General features: G+C 44.1%; 1 protein-coding gene across 7 annotated transcripts in view; it reads left to right on the forward strand.

Annotated features, from left to right (window-relative positions):
- Gish (casein kinase I gish) overlaps window positions 1-25,172 on the forward strand; it is a 102,684-nt gene that overhangs the window by 56,950 nt on the left and 20,562 nt on the right. The gene's annotated exons all lie outside the window — the stretch shown is intronic.

Below are 25,172 nucleotides of genomic sequence, written 5' to 3' on the forward strand. Positions count from 1 at the left end.
TAGATATTTTCATCTGACCGAACCTCGAAAGATCTTCGAAAACAAATCTGTGGAAATGGAATGTACTCCGAGAGTTCCAGACTGTGAATTTGTCTAGCTAGCATAACGTCGTCAAAAGCATCCACAGTGTTAGGGTAACCCAAATTGACATGACGAACCTATGCCCTCGCGCCTAACTCACTGTCGTCCTTGCACCCGGCAAGAGTAACGAGCGGGGTTAAGAAACAATCGCCGGTAGTTGTGTTGGAGGTGAGGCTCGTAAAAGTGTTCTTTTCATCCCTGACCCGGTGGCAGTTGTTCAGAAGGATGTCTCGAGGAAGAAGAAACCTCTGGAGGAGGTCGAGGTACCGTGTGAACGGGGCTTCATGCGGCGTAGGAAGCAACTCTAGGACGAGGGGCAGAGGAGTAGCACAGTAGACAGTAGAAAAAGGCAGAGGGAAGGAGAGAGGCGAAGGGAATGAACAGAAGCATTAAGAGCGTCAAGCAAGACGGAGACAGTAGATGAGCAACGCACAAAGTGCAACTCCTGGCTGCAGCGTGCACCGCAGACTCGTCTCGATCGTGACACCTGCGCGTCTCTCTCTCTCTCTCTCTCTCTCTCTCTCTTTTCCTCTCTCCCTTTATTCTATCCTCTCTCTCTTTCCCCTGTAGCTTGTTCTTTCGTTCATTTGTTGCCTGGGTTTCCGTGGATCGTCGGCCGAGCCGGTGCACCGCGTAGCACGCGGACAGCTGTCCCTGGTAACGGTCGGAGGGATCCTCAAGGTCCGCCATCGACTGCCACGCTTTCGAAATTCCTCTTTCGACGAGCCGTTTCATTCTAGAAACCATTTTTCACCTTACGAAACCCGACTGTCTCCGTTCACAATGGCGGACCGGTGGCAACCACCGGTTCGATCGAATTCGAGAAATGCTCAGAACATTTTTATTTTGCATTAAGATTCGTTGTTCCTGTCGGAGTACTTCAAAAGTGTTCAAACTTTACTGGCTTTTCCGAAATTCATTTGGATCCACCTAAAAGTCTCTTACTGGATGCACCTATCGCTGAAAGTGTTCCATGAATATGCGTCCATAATTATGAAAGTGGTCTAAGTCATATGCACCCGTGCTTCAATTTACGCGAATAAAAAAACGTGTAAATTGAATCTGTAAACTTGATAAGGTTCCAGATGCCACAGTACTCCTAACGTTTTCCTTCCTTTCCGCGTAAATTTAGGCGAATTTAGGTAAAACTACGTAAATTTAGGTAAAAGTTCCGCGTAAATTGAGGTAAATTTGCCGCGTAAAACAAATACATACTCGTGTAAAGAAGTGCCGCGTAAATTGAGGGACGGGTGTATTTCTTGTCTCGAGATATTTAAAAGAGAAGGATATTAACACTGAATGTCCATTTTCCACGATATCGTAGAAATTACATTGAATTAATTTAGTTCAAAATAATGTGATGTCAAATTTTCACTTACAATTAGACCACTTTCCTAATTATGGGCACATAATCGCACACTTCCCTCGATCATTCCCTTTTGCCAACTAATAACTACATTGTCCGGTAAAAGGTTCAACAGAAACGTTAGACGGCTCCCACTAATGAAATCCGCAAGCTAGTTAGCGGAAACCGCGACGAATGGAACGCACAGGATCGATACAAACGAGGAATTTAGAATAGCCATTCGACTATGAATTTCGTACTTTTTCATTGGACAAGGCGAAGATGTGTCGCTTGATAACGCGGGGGGGGGGGGGGGGGACTTGAACAACACGTAATCTCGCGGTTTTTGTTTTTATCTCTGACCCAGTTTGCGCGATCCTTAATTGAAGACGCGAACTTCTGCTTCGTCGCGGGTTTCCCGAGTAGCCTGTCCGCGATTCCTGCAACTTTTTATCTTCCCGACACACGTGAAACAGCAGTTTTCGCACGCGGACCTCCACTTTTTCGGAACTGCAGCAATTTCCAAGCTGAGAACGCTTATGGCTTACACAAAGCTTGATGGACACGCTCTCGGGGACTGTTATCGTGCTACGCGAATAATTTAACTGTAAGTTTTCTGACGAACTTTCTAATTACTGCGAGAATTGCAGGAATTTGCTATTTTTGATGTTCAATGTTTAATAGAGTCGTAGTGAATATGATTTCACACTCGGAGCAATTTTAACTTGAAAATTAAACATTTCTCCCGACCTAGAATATATTTTCATTCCCCATGATTTCTTCAATTTTATACAATTACAATAACTAAATGTTTAGTAATTGATTGACCGACATATTTAATAATGTAAACAATATTTTGATCTGTACCAAATGGAAGCTTAAAAATCTTCTTTTACGCAATAATCCCGAAGGAAATTATTGGATTTTATTATCGAGAGTGAGTTGTTGGTTTATGATTAAAGTTGCTGTTGCTATTGAATGATTCTTTTACAAAATCCTCAGCCATGGACCATAGACTTTCAACAATTATGAAATAATCACCGATAGATAATGTGTGAACATGTCGACTGCCTGCTAATCACCCCTGAAAAATTCCATAGCATGTTTAAAGAAATGAAAAGTACTAATGTTTTATTTCCAACTGATTATAGAATGATCAAGAAGGGACATAAACAATGTCCATGATTTGTTAATTCGAATGTGGATCGAAGGTGTCGTGTGTTCTCGTAGATTCTCTTACCAGAACGTAATGTCACTCCTTCGGAGGGAGCTCGTTCGCATTTTGAAACGAGCCACGCATCGTTACGTTCCGCCGGTTCTCGGGTCCGATTACCCGCCAGGGAATACCGGCACTGTCAGCTGATAACAAGCGAATCGCGAACTTTCCCGATACCCGCACCCCTATCACTCTGCATTATCCGATCGCGAACCAGGCGCAGGTGTTACTCGATTCGAGTCGTTAACTCCTTGCGTAGGCCACTGCCTCGGCTTTAATCCAATTTTTATCTTGCATTTTCCTACGCTCTTGCATCCTGGGAAGATAATCCCTTGCGCAGTCCAGTGCGATGGCTTTCAACAAATTTGATGTTTGAACAGCCATAACCTTACAAAAAGTTAATATTATATCTTGAAAAAATGTGCTCGTTTCCCCCGAAGGACGGTAAATAGAGCCGCAAAATTTCAAATTTTTATGCCGACTGGTTTTGCTGCGATAAATTCTGGAAGTCGCTCCCCTCTGAGATCCTCGAAGTTGACGAAAAGTACGTCGGAGCATTGTTTGAAAAAAATAATTAATAAACTGCACATCCCTGAGCGAAATAAAAATTGCTTGAAGTAACAGGATTTAAAATAAAATACGTAAAATGCAAAGTCTAATATTGGCACTGAGCAAGTAGACGGTTTTAATTAAAATCGTTAAGCGGGCAAAACTTAAATAGAATTTCAGCGCTGCGTTTTTTATATTGTTTGCCACGGTTGTAAAATATCAGTGCAACGTAACAGTCATAAACATATCGACATAATTGAATTCAGAAGAGTGGAAGACGCCGAGATTCGCAGGGAAATCGCGATAACAGCGCGAGAGTGGAAGAAAAACTGGACTCGTGCAAAGAATGAGCGGCGTTCACGTGATGTTTCACCAACGATATTTGTACTTTGCATTGGTACTTAACGCGTCCTGTGCTCCGGGCGTTTCCGCGTGACTACGTCCGAGCCACGTGGATCGCATCCGAACGATACTATAAAACGGTAAACATTTCTAGTGCTTGACGCACGGCACTCGCAGCAATGTAAATATCAATTTTATTAACAGAGTAAGTAAACCGTATGACGGGCGTCTGCTAACAGGAAACGGCATCAATCTTTTTGCATCTGGTTTCGTCATTGTGTCTCGGATGATCGAACGTCTCGCGCAAATTGTTGCGAATATTATTTAACGCGGTCGTGGCGTGCAATTAGCGCGGTCGGGAGCAACAAATACGACCAGATAGCTGGAGAAAAAAAATCCACGTGCTCGACAACGGAACGCGATTTTGATTTTCAATTAAACGCGCAATTATCTCTCGCTTTCTATGCATTCTTACGCGTTTTTCTCTCTTGTAGAACGCGCCCTCGTTTCGTCGAGCTTCAAGCCACGCCGTATCTTCCTCAAGTCAAAGCCAACTAATTTCGTTGCGATTCTGCCGTTCGTTTGTTACGCGAAATGAAACGAGAAATTCTGGAAACCAGGGAATTCCGCTTTGAGAAAAAACATTGCGGGATACAGGCAGATTTCGAGCGAAAGGAAATTGCAGAATATTAGGCGACGGACAAGGAAAAGAATTCGATCGCGTCGGTTGGAAAATTGCAGCTCGATTCTCATTGTAATTGTTGCGAACAATTTTTACGTTGAACTATTTATTAATAACTAGACTATGGATGCAAAAATGCTGGGATATCAAATTCAATTCATCAGGTATCAATTACAAATACATATTATGACCAATGAAAATCGGATTTTACTTGGTACCACTTTCTGAAAATTTCTCTATAAAAATTGAAAATTGCATAAACATCCCCTAATATTCCTCGTTAACCTCTCGACAAAATCAAGATAAATAAATCCGCGCGTCTAGTCCCCATTGCCTGCAAATAAACAGCAATGCAAGAGGTTAATTTCATCTTCGACCACATTCTACACCCTCCCGTTGTTTTTCCAACGCGTCACCCCCTACTTCCGTCCCGTTCTCGCGACCCTTTTGTCTCGATTTCTCTGTCTCTTTCCCTCAGTGTCTCCCCTTTAGCTTTTCTCTCTGTTCAACTCGCTTTCGTTGAGAGCTGCTACGCACCCCTCCGATGTTCAGAACCTCTCTATCGGCCCGCTCCCGTAATAACGACGCACGCGTGCCACTCCATATCGGACGTTGGTCACACTTCGGCCCCGGCTCTCTCTCTCTCTCTCTCTCTCTCTCTCTCTCTCTCTCTCTCTCTCTCTCTCTCTCTTTCATTGCGTTTTCTCCACAGCTTCTATCCGATGCAATCTACACGCAGAACCCGCCACGACCGTTCCTTTTCCGCGCGTTTTTCCCGCACGCGCGTGCCATTTGTACACGCGGCCCCGAAACCACCGGAAATCGAATTCCCGTTGGAGTGCCATTCGTTCGCCGTTTCAACGAAAGAGATGGATTTTGACGGCCGGTATCCGGGGGCTCTCTTTTGTCTTTCCGGGTTTTACCTTTGGCCTGTTTGCTCTCCCTTTCTCTCTTTGGTTGGGTGGCAGAAGGACTGCTCGTCGAGGAGCGAGGGTGAATCATTCGAGTTTTGAAGAGATCGGTGATTGTACTGGTGGAAGAGCACGGGTTGACGGGCAGCTTCGTTTCAACCCTTCTGTCGCGATTTTTACAGCATTTCTTTGTCATTCTCGTCCAGTTTATTTCGTTGATATTGTCACTTTGTGAGCAAATAGGATTCATTCGCCGGCATTTATGTAAATGTATTTTAACCATAGACTGCGAATTTATGCATTTATGATAAAAATGTGTAGGTCTAATGTGATTGTGACAGTAAAAAAATTTGAAGAATTTATATTATTTTCAACCTATTAAATACATTCAACAAGAAATGAAATATTTATTTCACCCCAGCTTGTTGCAATTCAGGTAGAAAGTTTTACTGAACCTTCTACTGCAAAAACCCCATCGCATGCATTATCGAGAAATGTGAAGGCGCATCCCGTACCCCTGCAATCCTAGAAACGAGTTTACCCCCTTACCGCTCCATTCTGAAACTTGAGGAAAGGGACAGAAAAACGAAGACAAAAGGTCGCAAGTGTAAGACAGAAGCAAGATGAGGGTGCGGAATATGGTCGGAAACAAGAATACAAGAAACCAGGATAATGATCGCCGAAAGAAGGGCAAACGCGACCTGTAACTTGAGAAGAGGGAAGAAGAAGGTGCCAGTCGAAGAGGATACAAAAGTCGAAAGAAGATATTGCAAAAGCAGGACAACAGCGATTGAGGGACCTGCTGCGTGGAAAAACAACGGGAGGGTGCGGAACGTGGTCTCGGATGAGATTAAAGGAAGGGTGGCGGCGATCAAGGAGGAAAGAGGGAGGGTAAGGATCGCTGGAAAGGAGGGCGAAAGAAGAGAAGAGAAGGGTAGCGGAGGGAACGGGCGAGGATGGAATAGAGTCGGAGGCCGATCGATGAGAACGATGTTGCCTCCGCTCGCTCGTACGTTCCACTTCGATTTTCTAGCCGGCACGGAGAGCGGCGTGGAGAGGAAGGCTTGGGCTGTGACTCGGTTGCTCGGTCGTGCGCTCAGCACACGCTGGTTGGCTGATGGTTTCTACGAGAAACCTGCCCCGACTAGGTTAGAGGGTTAAAAGCGTCTACCCGCCGCCACTTCCCGACACGTGGACCCTGGGAAACAGTTTTTCCTTTCCGTTCCTTTTCCTCTCCTTTCTTTCTCCGACGCCGAGAACGCCGGCCACCTTCCCTGCGCACCCTGCGCGGCCCACTTTTTATTCGGTGCAGCCAAACAATCCTCCTTTTTAAAGAAAGAAATTCATTTTTAGACTGTACAGAACACGAATTGTTCTACAATAACTTTATACGAAAGGAACCTGAAATAGAGCAATGACTTTTATGAAATAGCCAGCGATGTACTGTCTTCTGTTTGTTAACACATTACCGACCGGTGATTATTGCATAATTTTGAGAAATCTATGGTTCATTGCTAATCACTTTTTAATGAAACCTTCAACAGCCTCAATAACGTCATCTAATACTTTCATTTAAGATTGTAATGCAAAAGAAAATTTCTACGCTTTCTTTTGGTACAGCACAATTATTGAAAATCCTGTTAATAGGCTTTTTAATTATAAACTATCGCTGTCAGTTAATTTCGAGATAAGGGTTAACAGAACAACGACTACAGCTTTGAAACGTGAAGTAGGACGCGTGTCATCAAGTGGGTCCCACATGTTTGCGATGCACCATTGTATAAAATTTCAAGCCCGAAACATTTTTCACCGCGTTCGGACTGCATCGTCTGCACCGTGTCCACCTCCAACCTGTTTTCCATCTTTCTCTTTTTGTTTCTACCCACCTATGTCCACCTACCTCCAGCCATCCGCTGCCTACTAGGTTCGGCCTGGTATCCCGGAACGGACACGATCTCCCGCCGCCCGGTTCCGTCGAGGTTATCGGGCGGCTGGAAAGTCGAATGTGCTCGTGGCACGTGCATCTCTCTGTGGCCTGTCTCGAGTCACGCTAGAACATAATTTTCCCTTTCACCGCCTACTTCCACGTTTGCCCGTCGCCCTCCGCAGACCCCGGTACCGCTCGTTCCGCTGTTGGTCATCCGGTTTCTCGAGACCGTCGTCCGTTCGGCGGCTCTTAATTATCTCGAGCGATCCGCCGGCCCGATACCGGCCCACCTAGCCACACCGCGTCATATCGAGCCATACCTGGTCAAACCACGCTGTTCCGATCCGGCATAGATCCCTGCAAGTACCCACGAGATCGTCAATCATCTCCCAACCAAGATCGTCGACGATTTCGTTCGCTCAAACACCGTCAAACAACTTCAAACTTAAATCACCTCTGCCAACGTCTCTTACCACCCGTTCAAGTATTTCCAAACGTCTTCAAACAGTCCCCTGGATAGACAGAAAAATCCTAAACTCCTCCAACCTAATGTAATACAAGTACAGCATGTTTAACATCCTTATTAAAGTGTACTGGTGCCTGCTAGCAAACGTCTCATTCAAACACGAGTAAACACGACCACTCAAAGCACTGAGCGCTAATTCGTCAGCGCTAATCTCGCCTAAAGTCAACACCACGGCGTTCGACCAGCTCGAGATAACGTGTTAACTCGGCGGGTAGATCGTCAAACCGCTTGAAACCCGTCGCGTCGTTATTATTACACTTTCGTGTCGCGCTTTAAAATAGCGTTACCACCCTGTCCGACTACCGGCGGCAACTCGGGGGGTTGCTGGTTGCTCGTATCGATTCTCCGGGAAACACGCTCAGCCTGAAACTCGAAATCAAGCGGCGCGCAACCCACCCCTCCTTCTCCTGCATCGCCTCCTCTTCCCCGCATTTTGCTTCTCCTCTTTCTCCACCACCTCCTCGTGCGATTTCAATCCGTGAATACGATGTCGTTTCGCACGAGCGTGATTTATCATCGGCGCCCACCGAATCCTTTGGAAAACGAGGACGTTGCACGCGGCCAATGGTCGCACGAGGAAGCGTGTACACGCGAGGCGTATTAGGAGCTCGTCGACGCTCTGACCCACTTTTACCACACGGGGTATCCTTTTCTTTTATATAATCGGCACGATACACATACAGAACCAAGCCGAGCCGAGCCGACCCCGGCGTTTGTTACGCGCCCGTGATCCTCTCCTCGTCGACGGAACAACCGGCAGACACAACCGGTATCACGTTCTGAATACACGATCGAAACGATCGCCGGCAGCCTCTCGAACTTCCCGAATCACTTTCGAGGCATCACAGAGCCTCCTGGTAGGCGTGGTTTCACTGGCTTTTTCTATAGAGTGTCTTCAGTGAGCATTGTTTCAGCACTTTGTGTGTAGAGTGCTCTAGTGAGCGTGGTGTTTCCTCTCTCTCTGCGCAGGGTGCACTTTAAGGGCGTGGTCTTGTTGCCTCTGTTTAGTAGAGTATTCTGAAAGGTGTGGTTTCGTTGCTTTTCCTATGTAGAGTACTCTGGAAGCCGTGGTTTCGTTGCTCTTTTGATATGGAGTACTCTGGGAGGCGTGGTTTCGTTGCTCTTTCGATATAGAGTACTCTGGGAGGCGTGGTTTCGTTGCGTTTCCTATTTATAAGGAGGCTCGACACGGAATTCGTAAATATATTTCGACACGACGTGATGCTTCGTCAATCGCTCGCAAGGGACATACATTTGTTAACAAAACATTAACACAACATGCAAATCAATAAAAACATATATCACACGTAAATCGATAAAAACATATATAACACTTAAACATTAAACTCACACTCAGTCATATGACATGCACACTTACATCATTCTTACAACATCTTACATATTAGAGTACTCCGGGAGGCGTGGTTTCGTTGCATTTCCTATGTAGAGTACTCTAGTAGGCGTGGTTTCGTTGGTTTCCCTACGTAGAGCACCCTGGGAGGCGTGATTTCGTTATTTTCCCTCTGTAGAGAGCCCAGAAAGGGCATCGTCTTGTTACTTAATTTTTGTAGAACAGTAATGTTTCTGCTGCTTAAAATTGCACCAGCTCGTTTTTGTCATAACTAACCACTTCTATCTATTTAATTGAACAGACCCTCTGTCTGCCTGCGTTTGTAATTACAGATTTAGTCAATTGTCTCGCTCATTTCGCTGCAATAATTATGGTTATGCTCCAACACGATCCTCGTGGCTCATGGCTTTCTATAGGACGGTGCAACGTCGGGCCGATTCACTTCCAGCTTGTCGCCGCGATTTTTGCTCGCCGCCAGTCTCGTTTGCACCGGTAGGACAGGTTGTACCCGCCCAACGGATACCGGCCACGGATAAAATCCACACACCGCGCCGCTCGCCGGTAGCCGGCGAGACGCGAGAGATAGATCCTAGCCACGATTTCCAAATCCTTTATCCTTAGGAATGGTGAAACCCGAGACACACACCGCTTTCTGTTGCACTTTGTTTGTGCACCATGGATGATTTATCTCGGTTCGCTCGGTGCGCCCGCTACGAAATGTTTGATCACTTGTTCGATCCTCACTGGAATTGGCTCTTTCGCTGTAACAAATGGGAATGGATGTTTCAGCTTTTATACGGTTAGGGTCCCGAGATCTAACCGAGTGGCGAGACAATGGAACGTTGGTCTTTTATTTTCTTGTTGTTCACCGGGGGACCCTGCCGGTCAAATATTTGGTCGGCTATAATGCATTCTGCTCGACGTAGTTTAGTCTATTTCAACGTCGATCATATTATTACATTTCTACTGTTCTGTAGATCATATTATTCTATTTTCTACTGTTATATTACTTTGAATCTATTAAACATATTAAGAAAGAAAATAAATTTCTATATCACCCTAGTTCGTTGTAATTCAGGTGAAAAATTTCTATTTTCTATAAGGATCCGCTAGTGATTACCATGCTAATTAAATTCTCTGCGAGAATTGGTGTATCAATTAACCTTAAATTCTCTAGAAAGATTCGTCTAATCGCAGATAAATAGTGACCTACTTGAAGATCCTTCGCGTGGTATTCTACTGAAAACGGAGACACCGGTATCCATTCCTGCGAAACACTAATCCGTGGAGGGTCTACGGGGTCAGATGATTCTCAGGTAGGCGGTCGGACTAGGGGGCGTGGTTCCTACGAAAGCCAGCTTTCCGGTCCTTAATTTGCGAAAACAAAACCGCACCGAACCCCTCGAAAATAAAACCACACCGATATCTTGCTAGTCAACCGAGAACCGATTCTCATGGAAACGGCAGACAAGTCAAGTTCGCAACAAATCGACCGAAGAGATCGCTTCCGACGAAAGGTGGTGTTTCACGGAAACCAATCGAATGCTTCAATTTAATGTCATTAAATCCTTGTCCGCCGATAGAACGCAATCGCCGTTGGAACAAGTGTCCCGAACACTCGCCGGCAAACTCGTTGCGTACGAGGGAAACCGTACGACGGATTGGATAGAGCCGCCTCCTTCTCTGTCGCCGGTTTTCTTGAACGGTAGCAAGAAAACGGCCGGCTAAATTGCGCCGAGTGTGATAAACAATGGCGAAGTCGACGCTTTTAAGCGCGCGAGCACAAGCCTTGTCGTCGCGACGAGGATAATGGAGGCTCGCGAGATTAGCCGCCGGGAAAAAGAGAATCTCGATTGCCGGCCCGATCGATGGAGAAAGTTCAAATAAACGGGGTTACGGGCGGAGCGACGCGGCGCGTCGCGTCGTTCGCATTCGTTCCACGGAATCGCTACTCAGAAATTTATTGCAAGGACCATCCTAGCTGATTTATCGTTTAGATAAAAACTTCGAGCCACGACGATAACGAACATATTCTATTCTCCATCAAATTTCAATCCGGCACGTTTAGGACCGGATGTACTCTCCGTGCTTCTTAAATTAAAGCTGAAATATTGCTGAATAGGGGGAAAATAGAGATATTATAATCATTTCAACGAAAAAATTATGATTTCATTTGTTTTTCTCACACAAATTAATTTTTTTTTTTCAAAATCCTGAGGTAGTAGATATATTTTACGACTGGATTTGGAATCAGAGTGACAAAATGTACGGGAAATGATGTATAGCATGTCAAGAAAAAAATCTAATCGAAACATGGTATTGGATAAATCACTATTGCATAATACTGCACGTTTAACACAGATTTTCAAGGTTAAAAAACGTTCCTACCATATTCTTTCTATTTTCCCATATTCTTCAATATTTCAGTTTTGATGTTAAAAAAATCACCGCTCTATTTCACTTCTATCGAAAGTTCTTTGATTTTTACACATAATTCATCGGTTTACTCCACTGTGCGGCACAGAGGCAAAGGGAGTTCTCGCTCGCAGCCAATGTGACGTCACACACTCTAGCCAATAATTCGGCTAGATCCGAAAATGCCATAGGAATGACCCAATCGGGACGGCTTTCTGTAACATTCCTTTCGAATTCCTGCCAGGAGACTTCTTGTGAGGCATGGAGGAGACGTCGTCGATTATCTCCTAAATTTTCCACTAAAATCTAAGCAGCGTTCAAAGCAGACGCCTGAACAATGGAGTATCGGAAAATCACAGGCCCGGTCTGGCCGCGAAATGACGCATTAATTACGCGAAAGCAGTGACTAATTGCGCGGCAGAGTCAACGACCTTCGCCGGTGCAAGAGGTCCGAGTCATCCGTGGATCTGGTTCAGGCTTGCTCAGCTGTGTCTTTTGCGCCACACGCGCGGTGCAAGTGAATGCAGAGGAATGTGCACTTATGCTTTCGATCGGCGCCGATCGCGCTTTCGGCGAAACGGGGATCCTGTTTTGCGTAATCGTTGTCGCGACGAAAATGTTGCCTTTATCGTTCTCGGAACCGTGAAAAAGACGTCTGCGCCACTCCTTGTCTCTTTGACATTATCTTGGCTCATATTTTACAAGTTGCATGTTGCGTTTACATTTAACAGTAAATGCTGACGAACGTGTTAAGCCTATCTATTAATATAGTGTTATCATTATAATTACAATTACTGTTTGGTGGTTCTACTATTATTATAATATTTTAAAAAATGCTCTCCTGCGAAGAATCGTCAATTATGGAGCAAAACCGCAATGGATTAAACGAATCTCAAATGGTCCCAGGAAAATCGCGCCAATGATTCAGATTACCACTATCACCGATAACGAGGATCGTTTCGTTAGGATCGACCATCCGAGGATGGAAACAGAAAGAAAAGCGGCCGGACCTTTGGCGATAATACTTCCGGCGAGATTCAATATGCTTTTCCAATAACGCCGACGGCGGGTTCTGGAATATTGGTGATCTTCACGAGGAAATTACACGGAATTACACACGCGATTTCTGGCGCCGACGCGACGCGGCTCGCAACCTCCACGCCGTGATATTTCGCATGCTGATGGGGATCTATGGAGGCGGAAGAGCCGACGATCGATGCAGCTCTGCGCTGGCGAATGTATAACACCGATGCAGTTGGTGCATGGCCCCCGGTGTTAACGCGTCCTGCACCCCCGAATCCCACCAGGGTCAAGAAATTCCCTTTAACCCCCGCTGGCTCGTTAACATATGTATTAGGTTGGTGGGAAAGTTCTGTCGTATTTTAAAGAAAACATTTGAATCAATTTATAAAAATATACGTTTAATATTATTCAATCATATCATTTCCATTATTTTGTGCAACAACTTGTTGCCATCTTTCAGATAAATCAATTCCTATTTCCCAATCACTCACTAGCAACATGTCTTTTGATTTACAAGCATAATTACCTGCGTATTTCAAGTACGACATAACTTTCTGGTTTAACGAATTTCTGACTCAATCTGATTGGGGAAAAAATACCGCAGTCACAGGTACATTTACCCTATCACGACGAAGATTCGGTCTTCAAGTTTACTGCAGCTCGTTTCAACGAGCCCGTTATACTTGATTTTCCATAGTTCCATAAAACAGTCGAGCAAAGTCGTACATTCTTATCTAGAAGAACCAGCTCGTTAATGAGAGGATGTTCGCGAAGAGCGGACAATTAACGAGGAACGTTTTAATCGAAGTTACTAGTGGCCGGCCAAGTTTTTGGCCAAGTTTTTCGTGCCCCCTCCCCTCGCCGATGTCCTGAATTATCCTCCGGCTCGGCGCATATCGTTGACCTCGCGATGGCCTTCCATTGTGAATGCGGAATTACGAAACGAAAGTTCGCCTGAACGTTCCCCGATGTTCCAGATATCCACGCGCAACGAGTGCCGCAGGCGCGCGTCCGTCTTCGAGTGCAATTCGTCTTCGTTAGCACCGATTCAGTTCGGTTTCGCAGGTAAACCTTGCCACCGACGCGACCCGAAACAGATAAATGGGTCAGCCGTGAAAGAGAATCTCGCGAACGTCCTCTGGATGAATTTAGAAATTTATTCTTCCTTCCCTGAACCTTTTTTTTCGTCAATTTGTCCTCTCGGATCTTGAAAGAAGATTTTGACGATTGGAAAGAGAGAAACTTGGCCACCATCCCTCGAAGAATCGGCAACTCCATTTTTAATCCTTTGCACTCGGAGCGATTTTAACTGGAAAATGAAATATTTCTTCCTAGTAGAATATTTCCATTCCCTACGATTTTTTTGAAATTTTATGGATACGAAATTGGCATGATACCTTGTACAATACCTAAATGTTTAGTAATTGATTAGGTGGCGCTTCAGAGTCGCCATTCGAGTGCTAAGGGTTAATTCTCAATCCTTCCTTCAGAAATTTGTCATTAATCTATCCAGCGTTCTCCGCGGAAGTGTTTTAGTAAAAAGTGGAAATCTTTGGACAGAGAGAATAAATCAAGGATGATAAATGATTCCAAGAGAACTTTTCCATGGATACGATGCTCGGAAGATAAATAGAGTAGAACTTCGTGAACGTTGCCCGAAGAGTCGACAAATACATTTTTAATTCTCGGTCTTCCTCCTTCCGAGGATTTTCATCAATCTGTCCAGCGATCTTCAAAGCAGTTTCTTTTCAGTAAAAAATAGAGATCATTGGACAGGCAGAATTAATTGGTTAATTGGTGGAGAAGATAAAACAAAATGAGGTAAATGAAGGATGTGTAGCACTGAAGAGTGACGTTCTTTGACCAATAAATACTGTTATTAACCGCAGACCAAGAAAACAGAGTATTAATCATGAGTATACATCTAATAGAGGTCTCTGTAGAATTCTTAAACGTACTAAAAAAGAGAGGATAATGATACTGTGCGGAAAATTGCCACAAAATTGTGTTTTGACGTTGGGCACACTCACTGAACATAGACATTGATGTTAATCGCAGCCATCATCGTCGTAGAACAAGTTTAAATTTTTCTGTCATGTCTGGACATATACAAACAGAAACTAGACTATTAACTACCATGACATTTACTCTAAATTTTGACATAACATGCTCATAAACCCTTGCACCGGGTTGATCGAAGTGTTGAAAAAAGTAGAGCGATTTTAAGGAACGTTTCCTGCGACAAGACAGGAACGCCTTTTTATTAAAATGTTTTACTCACTTGTTTTTTTATCGAATAATATATGCACTATTAGTTTATATTTCATCCTTACATTATACATACGATATGCCTCTTATTGTTTCGTTCATATTTATGCAGTATTAAAGAATGGAAAATTCTAAAACAGTATTCCAAAACTTCGATTAGTGTATTCAACCAAGTCTAACAAATAGGAATATTACGCGTTTCTTTTTAAATAAAATGAAATTTGATTCGTTTGCAATTAATATTTAAGCATTAAAATAAATGTGGCCATAAATTATTACTAAGCCATACGTATTTCCTTACTTTTGTCCCAAATTCCAATCTAAGTACCGCACTGTGCGCTGCAGATGAAATTTTGATTGAATTAAACCTCCCCACCCCGGACTCCTCGTCATTACCAAACCTCCACCGTTCGAAGCAAACAAGAGAGAGAGGGGGATAGGAAGGGAAAAAGAGAGCAAGCAGCGAGTAACTGGTTCGATTGTCGGCCGTAGCTTAGCTGTCCGCAAGCTTTTGGCTGGTTGCCAGCGGATTTCTTTCAAACTTCCGGCGAGATGCGTTCACTTTCGTTGGTCTGGGCTCGAGCACGGAACCGCCGCGATGTTAATAACGGGATTATCGAGTGTTCCACGAGCGTTATCCTTCATCCTCCTCGAAGTTCATCCCCTTTCCTCTCTGGGTCCCGCCGGAAATGAATTCGGCGAGCGAAAATTTCGCGAGTTACTTCGCGAATTGCTCGATCGAACGCTCTACCGAGCAAGGATCCTTCTAGCCCGCTCGAGGATGAACGCGAATCAGAAACCAGCAGGATCATTATTGCATCCTGCGAGACTCGCCGCCGGCGGAACAGAGATAACGAGCGAGAATAGAAAATCCTTCGACGGGGATAATTAAAAAGCGGCGATGCCGGTGAAATCTGTCCCGACGCTGATTTATTTTTCTCTTCGCGGAAGGAAGTGACGCAGCTCGGAAAATGAGACGTTGCTCTCGTCCCCAAGACGCTTGTCTCCGAGCTAGGAGTCGTCCGAGACCGGCAATATTATTATCTGTTTACTAGCGAGACATTAATTGGAGTGGTCTAATCTTTCCTCTGTTCTAACACGTTCCCCGTCACTCATACTTTCCTCGAATTATATTTGTCTACGTTTGGCTGTGAAATTGAATTGCAATTGAATCCTGACTTCGTAAGAGGATTCAAAAAGCAATTATCAAATTCTTCGTCCCGCAGGTTTAGAGATTTTTTAATTTACTGCAGAAAGGTTTACGCATTCCACTGAAATAGCACTCGCAGATTTTCCAGAAGCCCAAACAACGAGAATCGTATGCGAGTGGAGGGTGGAGTTTTGATTTCATCTGATTTTTGGTTAATTCGCTTGAACGAATTGTTTCGAATAACTATTGCACGAATTAAGTAAACAGGTAATTAGCGAGTGCTAATGACGGGAGCGTATCGCCCAGCGAATTGTTTTGGTGCGTAAAAATAAGGGCCGGTCGGCCAGCATCACGGGAATGTTTGTTTCGACGTGTCCGATTCAGTTACATCCGTTGTAAATACAGAGGTAGTTCATTAATTATCCGTGGCGGTGATTCCCCCGTGGAATTCAATATTTCACGTGTTTTTCCGAATGCATTATAGGTACGTCTGGCTCGCCGTGCGTGGCTCGCTCTCGAGTGGATCGCGGCAGTCAAAACAAAATATTTGACCGGTTAAATATTGATACGGATTATCGGGGAAATTTAGGGCTGCGAGGTATTTTCTTGGGGCGATTCTCGTTCCACCGTGTACGGAGATTGAACGGTCGATTTGTTTTCCCACGTACCGCCGATCGATACGATAGAGATACGTTATCACCGTGCCTTCATATTTCCTTAAAAATATGTTTTCGTATTCCTGTTTTCTCAAGAAGGAAACTGGGTTAATCTCTGCACTAGAGAAAATTAGCGATCCGATAAAATGAAAGATAATTCTTCGAAACAGTGGAGAAAGTAGAATAAATGTTTCAAGATAGATGACACAAACGCTTCCAGACAATTTTCATCGTTTACTCACGACAAGGTTTTTACCTGGACAACTTATCACAGTCCCCACGTTTTTGTCTATCTGTTGGAATTCAGTATTTACTCAAAGGAACTCGAGGGAAGTAGAAATGAAATTGATAAAGCTGCTGGACATCTTTGTAGAGTACAATTTGCCTTGCTTATCCAAACAGCGATAGAAGCGATAGAAGCGATGGACGAAATTTTTTGCCCGTCAGCGTTCTTCCACTAAAACTTTACTAAACCACGCCTCTTAGGGCTTTTAGTGCAACGGAACCACGCCCCACAGTTTCCTATACACAACAAGAAATAAAACTACACCTTCTCTGAGCACTCTACAATTAGAGCACTCCGCATACAAACAAAAAAAGCTATGCCTTCGGGGCGCTATCCAAAGATCAACGAAACCACGCCCACTCAAGCTTCTCCGCATTCAAACAACAACAAAGCCGTACTCTAGATTAGAATAGGAACGAAACCACGCCCACTCATGCCACTCCGCATATAAACAATAACAAAGCCACGCCTTCAGGGGGCTGTAGATTAAGAGAGAAACGAAACCACGCCCACTCATGCCACTCCGCATATAAACAATAACAAAGCCACGCCTTCAGGGCGCTCTAGATTAAGAGAGAAACGGAACCACGCCCTCTCATGGCACTTCTCATTCAAACAACAACAAAACCACGCCTCCCAGAGCTCCCCACGCTCATCTCTCCCATTACAAGCTGGCAACAGCTCAGATCAAACTCGATTTCAATGAACAGCGTTCGATGGAATCCGCGCGTCGACGATCTCAGCGTACCGAATCCAACACAAGACGAATTCGTCAAGGTCTCCGGGCTCTTCTGCAAGCTGTCGGTCCAATTCGCCAAACGTTTCGTCACACTCGCGTGTCCGGTACGCGAGGAACGCGACGATAGTCTCATCGTCATCGAGCGAATAACTCATGCTGTCCGACGAAAAATAAATCCGCCGGTATCAAGGACAGGTACCGGCGGACGCGGAAACGTTCCCCGAAGTTTCCGGCGAAAGTTTTCTGAACGAGACCAGCCTCGAAAACAACCGCGTCCATGGATAAACTGTTGCTAACGCGTTTGTTTGAGCGGCGCGGGACGGGAAAGTTTACGAGTGGTTGGGATACCGAGCGCCAGGAACTGTATCCGATGTTTCTCTGGCAGTGGATAATATTTTAGAACTCGCGTAGAACGCTCTGCATACCGAGTGCATCCTCGTCAACTGTCCACTGCTCTTGTAATTCACGGTTGTGGCCATAGAAACGGGAGTAATCGCCGTAATTAACCCCTTGCTTTGGAAAATCAAGTCGGACTCGCGACGAAGATATCAAACAGAATTTATAAAACACGCGCAGCTACTATCTTTATGCAAAATAAAAATTGTTCGCGTTCGTTGCAAGTTGTGAGGACCGAATCGGAATTTACACTACCGTCCTTAAATCACCGAACAATCTTCCAGCTTGATTTCATTGTTTTATTTTGATTAGATGTTGGAAAAAAGAGAATACAATTCCCCCACTTAAATTTGAACAGTTTGAAAACATAAGAATAATAATTAATTAAAATTTAGAAGGTGTCCGGTGTCTTTAATGGTTTTATTAAACTCCCACTGTTTGATGTTATCATTTTTATGCGTCTGAGATCACTGGAAGCTTCCTCGTTCTGTTCCATCTTCAATAATTCGAATTTCCTGATCGTTCGTTCTATGAAGCACGTTGAAAGGATATTTTATCGCGTAGGTCCGAAGGGAGAGGTCGCGTCGTCTCTCGGAGACACATTCAGTTATTTACGCGAAGGCCTTGATCGATCAGTTTCTCGCACGAGCAGTTCTAGGGAGGCGGAGGAGAGAGCCCGAGGAATTTTTCTCGCCCCGAGCATTCGTCTGCCGCTTCGCTGGGCCCTTTTATACTTTGCCGTGGCCGTTATCAGCGAGCTCGGAAGCCGGTAATGCAAAGCTACCGGCCACGAGAGCAAATTGATTGCTCGTTCCTTTCAAGACCGGTACCGCGACCGATCGCCTTCGAGTATTACACCGGCCGCGGCCTTTCGATTCTCTAGCCTCTAGTTTCCGCAATGTTTCCTCGATGACTACCCTAATTGGATTCGCAGATTCGCGACTCGCTTCTACGTCGCGTCGTCCAGAAAGTAGATTATTCGCGAAACAAGCCGCCCCTAACTGGATCACGCTTGCCGATGCCAAGGCAACACTGAATTTCACTGAAAGGTTGCTTCAAACAGGTATCCAGCAATCTAGACAGGTAGAATCAATTTATTTTTATTCAGCAATGTTTTCTACTTCCGTAAAAACATTGATTGTTGCAGTAGATGCTTATTTTTCACAAAAGTTGACTAGGTAAACATGCATTATTTTTTTTTCCGATGTAATTAATTCTTGTCGATGTAAACTTGTTGTAAAATCTACGATGTAAACTGTGACATCGTGAACGTCGCATATGCGTGACCAGTCTAGGATGTTGTCGAACACAAACTCGAGGAAAATCGAATTTTCTTGGATGGTAGATTGTTGTGAATCAGGTTTCTGATTTTATCAGGGAAGTCCTTCAACTGGGACGAGCAGTTTTATTAAATAAACCCGTGTAGCGTAATATAGGACACGATTCTCGCAAAACAGGGTCTAGATTATTAGCCGGCGACGTTTCGCCGTTGACGTAGGTAAAATGATTTTACAGTAGTGCTCCATTTATTCGAGCTAATCTTGTAATCTGGCTTACCAAACACCGGAGCTCGTATTTCTAGCTTCTATTATGCGAACGAATGGAACGAACTGTACCGTACTGTACCGTACTGTGTCGGAAGGGATATCAGTTGACCCTTATTATCCGCACGATCCAATTAGGATAAATGGAGTCCTGCTGCATTTGCTTGCCCCTGTTAGAATCGTAGACGTTCTCAACTTTGCCATTAACTAAGCTAGTCGCCAGCAAGGACGGCGTGAACTGCTACTTCTCGATCATTCGGGATTTTCTAAAGTGATTCATCATTTTCGTGATCGCTTCTGATTGGCGGGGAGCCAAATTTATTAGATTTGTAAGTCGTTTCAACATATATGAAATATTGCCTGCACTTTTATACTATTTAAATAGATATTACGATTTAGAAATCGATAGGAAGAATGAATTGTTTTTCTGTTTGAAATACTGAAATAAGGTACAGAAAAGAAATTGAATATTTTATATTTCTATCATTGTGTGGTTCTTCGATCACTGTGATAAATCACGGTTAGTGATTTTGCATGTCATCACTAGTCCTAGGACCTGTCTGTGAACTATACAAGAACTCCTTTGCAACCATAACGTTTGAGTTTCCTCAAAGAGCGCAAGAACAGTGGGAGAATAGCCGGTGAACCAGCTGCCTTCCAAATTAATTTCGCTCTTGGACCACTCGGGAATATTTTTCGAGCGCCAAACACTGTGCTGAAGCTCCTCCCGTTTATGCTCTCGTTGTGTTTATTATCTTGCTATACCGAGCAAATGTTTCGCAAAGAAATTAGATTTCTCCACCTGGTCTCCTCGAACTCTTTCGAAATTTTGTCGAAAAATTTAGATCCGCGTTTAGGTTCGACCTAATTTATAAAACAATTTTAACAAATGCCTTTCCCTTTAGATGAAATAATGATTCGTTCACAATCAATATTTAAGCATTAAAATAAATGTAGCCGTACAAAAAATATAAAAGTTTTCTTTTCTCTTCTACGACAATTTTTGGAACTTCTTTCACTTTCTTGAAATATTTTTCCTTCTCTCCTCGTCTAACTAGGATACATGGGAAACTATTGAAAATAGAAAAGGGGTAAAATTTACTCTTATACACGATTAACTATTTATATCAAGAGTGTATTAAAAGATCATAAAACATCATAAAACCGCAATACAAAGATTTGACACGGCTGGCACGAGATCAGATGCATGCGCACCTTGCAACCCTAATCGGCGAAGTACCTGCGCGAGCATAATTCTTATTGGATCGGAATCCGGGTTTCGAGAAAGTTCGATAGCGCTTGAGCAGCAGCAATTCGTACTCCGTCGGCGCACCGCGTAATGGTCTTACTCCGGCTCTAATTATCAAGCGTGTACACTTAACTCTGACTCTAATTATCGGTCTCGCGCGCGTCACAAAGGGTTCCCTGTGTACACCGGTCTCGTCGCCAGGCCAAAGACGTCGAGCACACACCGAACGAATCAACGCCGAGTGGCAATTCCGATAGACGCGTTCCAGAATCGCTTTGGCCGGGCCCTTAACGGGTGCTAACATGCCTGCGTTTGAAAACGTTGTCCCCGTTGCTGGGAACACTGAATGAACGCAACCATTGTTCCACTGTCGCCGCTGTTGCGGAAACTTCTTTCGAAGATACCGCGATTTTTCGGCCGATACACTCGCCCGTTCCTCGCTTCAATAGTTCAACACGTATCTGCTATTTGTCTCCGTCCTTTTCCGTTCTTCATTTTATTCTCTAAATAGACTGTGCTTTCATTTCTCGTAAACGTGCACGCGTCAATAGAATCCGTATTGATTTAAAGAAATTTTTTCATGATACTTTTACCAGTGTGTACGTGGAATTTTTCTGCTTAAAATGATACCTAGCACGATGCAATTCGGAGTGTATTTACTCGAGTAATCCATGATATGTATAGTGGAACCTCGATTAACCGAACCGAGACGCGATGAATTCACCCTTTGAAAATCGAATTTTTCTTCCGGCATGAAATATTTCCATTTTATATGATTTTCTTAATTTTATCGATATAAAACTGATATAATACCTCGTAAAATGCTGTGTCAGTAGTTTATTAAAATATTAAATACTAATTTATTGAATCCAAATTTAATAATGCAACAAATATTTTGAATAATGGTAGAAGAATGCCTCCGAGTCATCACTCGTGTCTGGACTCATTTTAATCAGGAGAATGTGACAATTATGTTGGCGAAGCTTCCGTAAAAAGTAATTGTTGAGAAAGAAATTAATTGAATTAGCACCGTCGCGCACCGATGTTGTATCTAATTCCGCACGGTGTACTTCTGATCGATCGAGCGTCTGGTGCGTGAAACGATCAACAACCAGTTTTCGGGTTAGAACAGGAGGAGCGAGGTGCTCGTACGGTTAATTCACAATTAGCTAAGCTCGCTAATTGCCGGGTACGGCAAAACTGTGGAGGGTTGTCGGCGCGGGATCGAATTTTAAACGAGTTTCGCGTGTCGCCGAGCGGGCGCGCGAAACCGTGCGAAAAACAAACTGGCCGGATGGGATCGTTTCGTAATCCTCGTGTCGTGTAATGGGCGCCGATCGTCTGGAAGCTCTGCGATCGAAAGCGAGAGAAAGTGGCCGGCAAACTCGCCATTCAGTTCCCAGCGATATCGGCCCCGAGAAAAGCGCCTTGACTCTTTTGCCTATCGACCTCGGAGAACTTCGTTTGTCCGGGAACGGCGAATTCGAACTTCTGTGAGTAGTGGCGGCCTTTCGTCGTCGCAAGGATACACACAGTAGACTCTGTTACAGAGAAAAGGAAAGTTGTTTGTCGATTTAACCCTCCAGTGGCTGCAGATCGAGCGCCGCGCCGATCCTTTTATGTTTCCCGAAGTCGTATACTAGATCGTTCGGATGAGCTCTTCCTCTGGTTTTAGCGTTCCATGGTCCGCTGTTCCTCGCTTTCTCCGACTAATGGTTTAAAAAAATGGTTTAATTGCTTGGATATGCTAATGGGGATCGTTCGGGTTTCTCAAATCATCGAGCTTCTTGCTTTCCACGATCGAAGTGCCGCGGGAGGAGCGTTGTTTATGCAAAAATGTCGATGGAAAGTGCTGATGCACGTTTCGTTCGGCCGGGGCTCGAGGTGCTAGAAACAAGGAGCAAGTGGAAACGGTGGTTCGTGCACAGACGAGATGACAGAGTAGATACTCCTATTATTTTAGTTAGATTATTACTTACGCTAGAACAGCAGAAAGATCAAAAAGGTGTAAGAATTTCCGTGAGGTTATGAAATAAAGTAATGCCAAGAATTCGTAGTGCGTGAATATAAAAGATAAACGGGATAAATTCTAAGTTCCTAATTTAACATTAATAAAAAGGGGTGGAACTAGAAAAGGGTGGGGCTGTAAGTGGGAAAGGGCGTGTCAGCCTGTAAGTGTGCGCACACCTAGAGAAGGGAGTGTTTATGATAAGAAAGTGAAAAGTACTTAACTACAAATGGGAGGATCCGTAAGGGGAAAGGGGCGTGTCCACGACTGAAGAGGGGATGATACGCCTTAGAAAGGGGAGGATCTATGAGAGGGAGGAGGAGTTAAAGGGTAGAAAACAAGTAGAAGGAAAAAAAGAGAGTACAAAAAGCACAGAACGATCAGAGACAGAAGGTTGCGAAGAGAAAGGCATCGATCGCGTATCCTTGTCCCCAACATCGGAAGACAATAGCTTTCAATCTTTCGAATAGGCTGAACGGTTTTCGTCAGAGTCGCGTGACTTACTCACTCGGAAAACGATTAAGAAATGCGAGCGATCGAGCGAGCGATCAGCTGAGAATACCGAAGCAGAGTCTCGTGGATCGCGCGATTCGCCAGGCTTACGTGAACCCGAGCGATTAAGGACGACAATTGCAATTGCGATCGCGGATCGCGAACGTATCAAGCGGGAATGTAATCGACGAGTGCGCCGTCGTGATGAATCAGTGCCGGATCTCACGTGCCGAGTGAATCGAGCCGAGTGAATCGAGCATAATGCGTGCCGGACCGTGGATCACTCACTTTGCTTTTCAAGCCTCCGAACAAACAGAGAAGTCCCTAACTGTTGATCTAATCACTTCCATTATCGCGCAATTAATCAAACATCAAAAACTGCTATCAGTTTCTCAGAACTGATTTACATTCATTTAATTAAAGCGAATTTTTATGCCACGAGGCAGAATCGTTGAATGAACATTACTCTTTTAATAAAGCATTTCAAAGGCAATGTATAAGCTTTGAACACAGAAGAATGTTCTAATTAAGCTTATTAAAGCACCGTGACAAAGAGAAACAATTTCGTCTTTGAAATATTACAGGACACATGCCCGACATTAATTTTTATCGTTCCCGAGGAAAACGAACGTTCAGAAGGCAATATGAATCCAGTAAAAATTGATGCGAACGAAATTGGTTTTTTAGCAAATCGCGGAAAGCTTTCCATTATCACGAAGTCGTTAGAGCTTCCGTTTCAATTTGCCCTCGGCAAGCATTAATCCCTAGATCCAACGATCCGCGGATGTTTCTAGCCGATCATCTGCCTCCGATCGAGAGGCAAAAGAGAGAGAAAGAAACACGCGGTAATCGATGAGAATGGAACCGAACGCGGGCCATAGATCGGCAACGCTTAATTAAACAATTAATCGAACCGAGATATCATCCGCAGATCGGTTTATGCCTCAAGGTATCTCTCCCACTTCGCTCGGAATTATCGGAATACAGTAATATGTATCCGCGATACGGATAAACGCCGTCGAAACCGAAGTTTAATTACCGATTTTCGATGTGGCATTCACGGTGATCAGTCCCTTTCGCGAATCGTTTGTCATTTTGTCGAGATGTTTCGGATATTCGCGCACTATCTGCGTGCTCGCAATTATCGAGAGAGAACGGGAATCGTGTCTCTTTTAGGAAAGATGTAGCAATGGCTGCGCGAGAAATCTGCTCAAATTGAACACAAATTGAATATTTGTTTCAATCACTGGAAAAGTATACGTCATGTTTATGAATTGTTTATAAATGTATATTATATAATATACATATTTTATATTAGATTATGGTAATGCAGAAGGTGTTCAATTCGGCACTTTCGATGTCTGAACAAACGATTCGTTGTAAACAGACCGCAGAATTGATTTCACACATTCGAAATGTTCGTATAAATAGCTTTCATTAATTCGTAATTGGTAAAGCATGTTGGACTCGACAACAATTTTCATTGGACCGCTTTTTTCACCTTCGCACATACTATACATGCATAAACATCCGCATGCTATTTATAGCTCAATCCAATAAATCGATTAGAAAGGAAATCTGATGCAAAGGCTGCGGCAGGTGTCTAAATCCAGTGTCTCGATCTTATTAACAAGTTGACTGTTGCATCGATTTCGCGTGGGTGACACGATTCGTCTTCGATAATTAATGTTTGCTGTGACTGGGCTGTGGATTCTAGTCTAAAACGTTTCAAATGCACGAAGATCCGCAGTCTAGTGATAATGAACTCGCAAAGAGAGCTGTATGATTTACTGGCATAATTATGTCGCATTAATTCGAACATCTCTCGTTCGAATATAATAAAAATTCTCGGGATAATCGAAGATCAGCGGGTCCGAGCTATTGTTTTTGACAGTGATAATCAACCGATCGATAGCTAGAAGGAGAACGTGAGATTCTAGGCGGAGAAACGAACGCGAACGGTTGAAAGCGGTACGCTCCTGGAATACCTCACGGAATTTATCGTCCCAGCTGTGG

The sequence above is a fragment of the Lasioglossum baleicum genome, chromosome 6, assembly GCF_051020765.1.
Source record: "Lasioglossum baleicum chromosome 6, iyLasBale1, whole genome shotgun sequence".
Lineage (NCBI taxonomy): Eukaryota > Metazoa > Arthropoda > Insecta > Hymenoptera > Halictidae > Lasioglossum > Lasioglossum baleicum.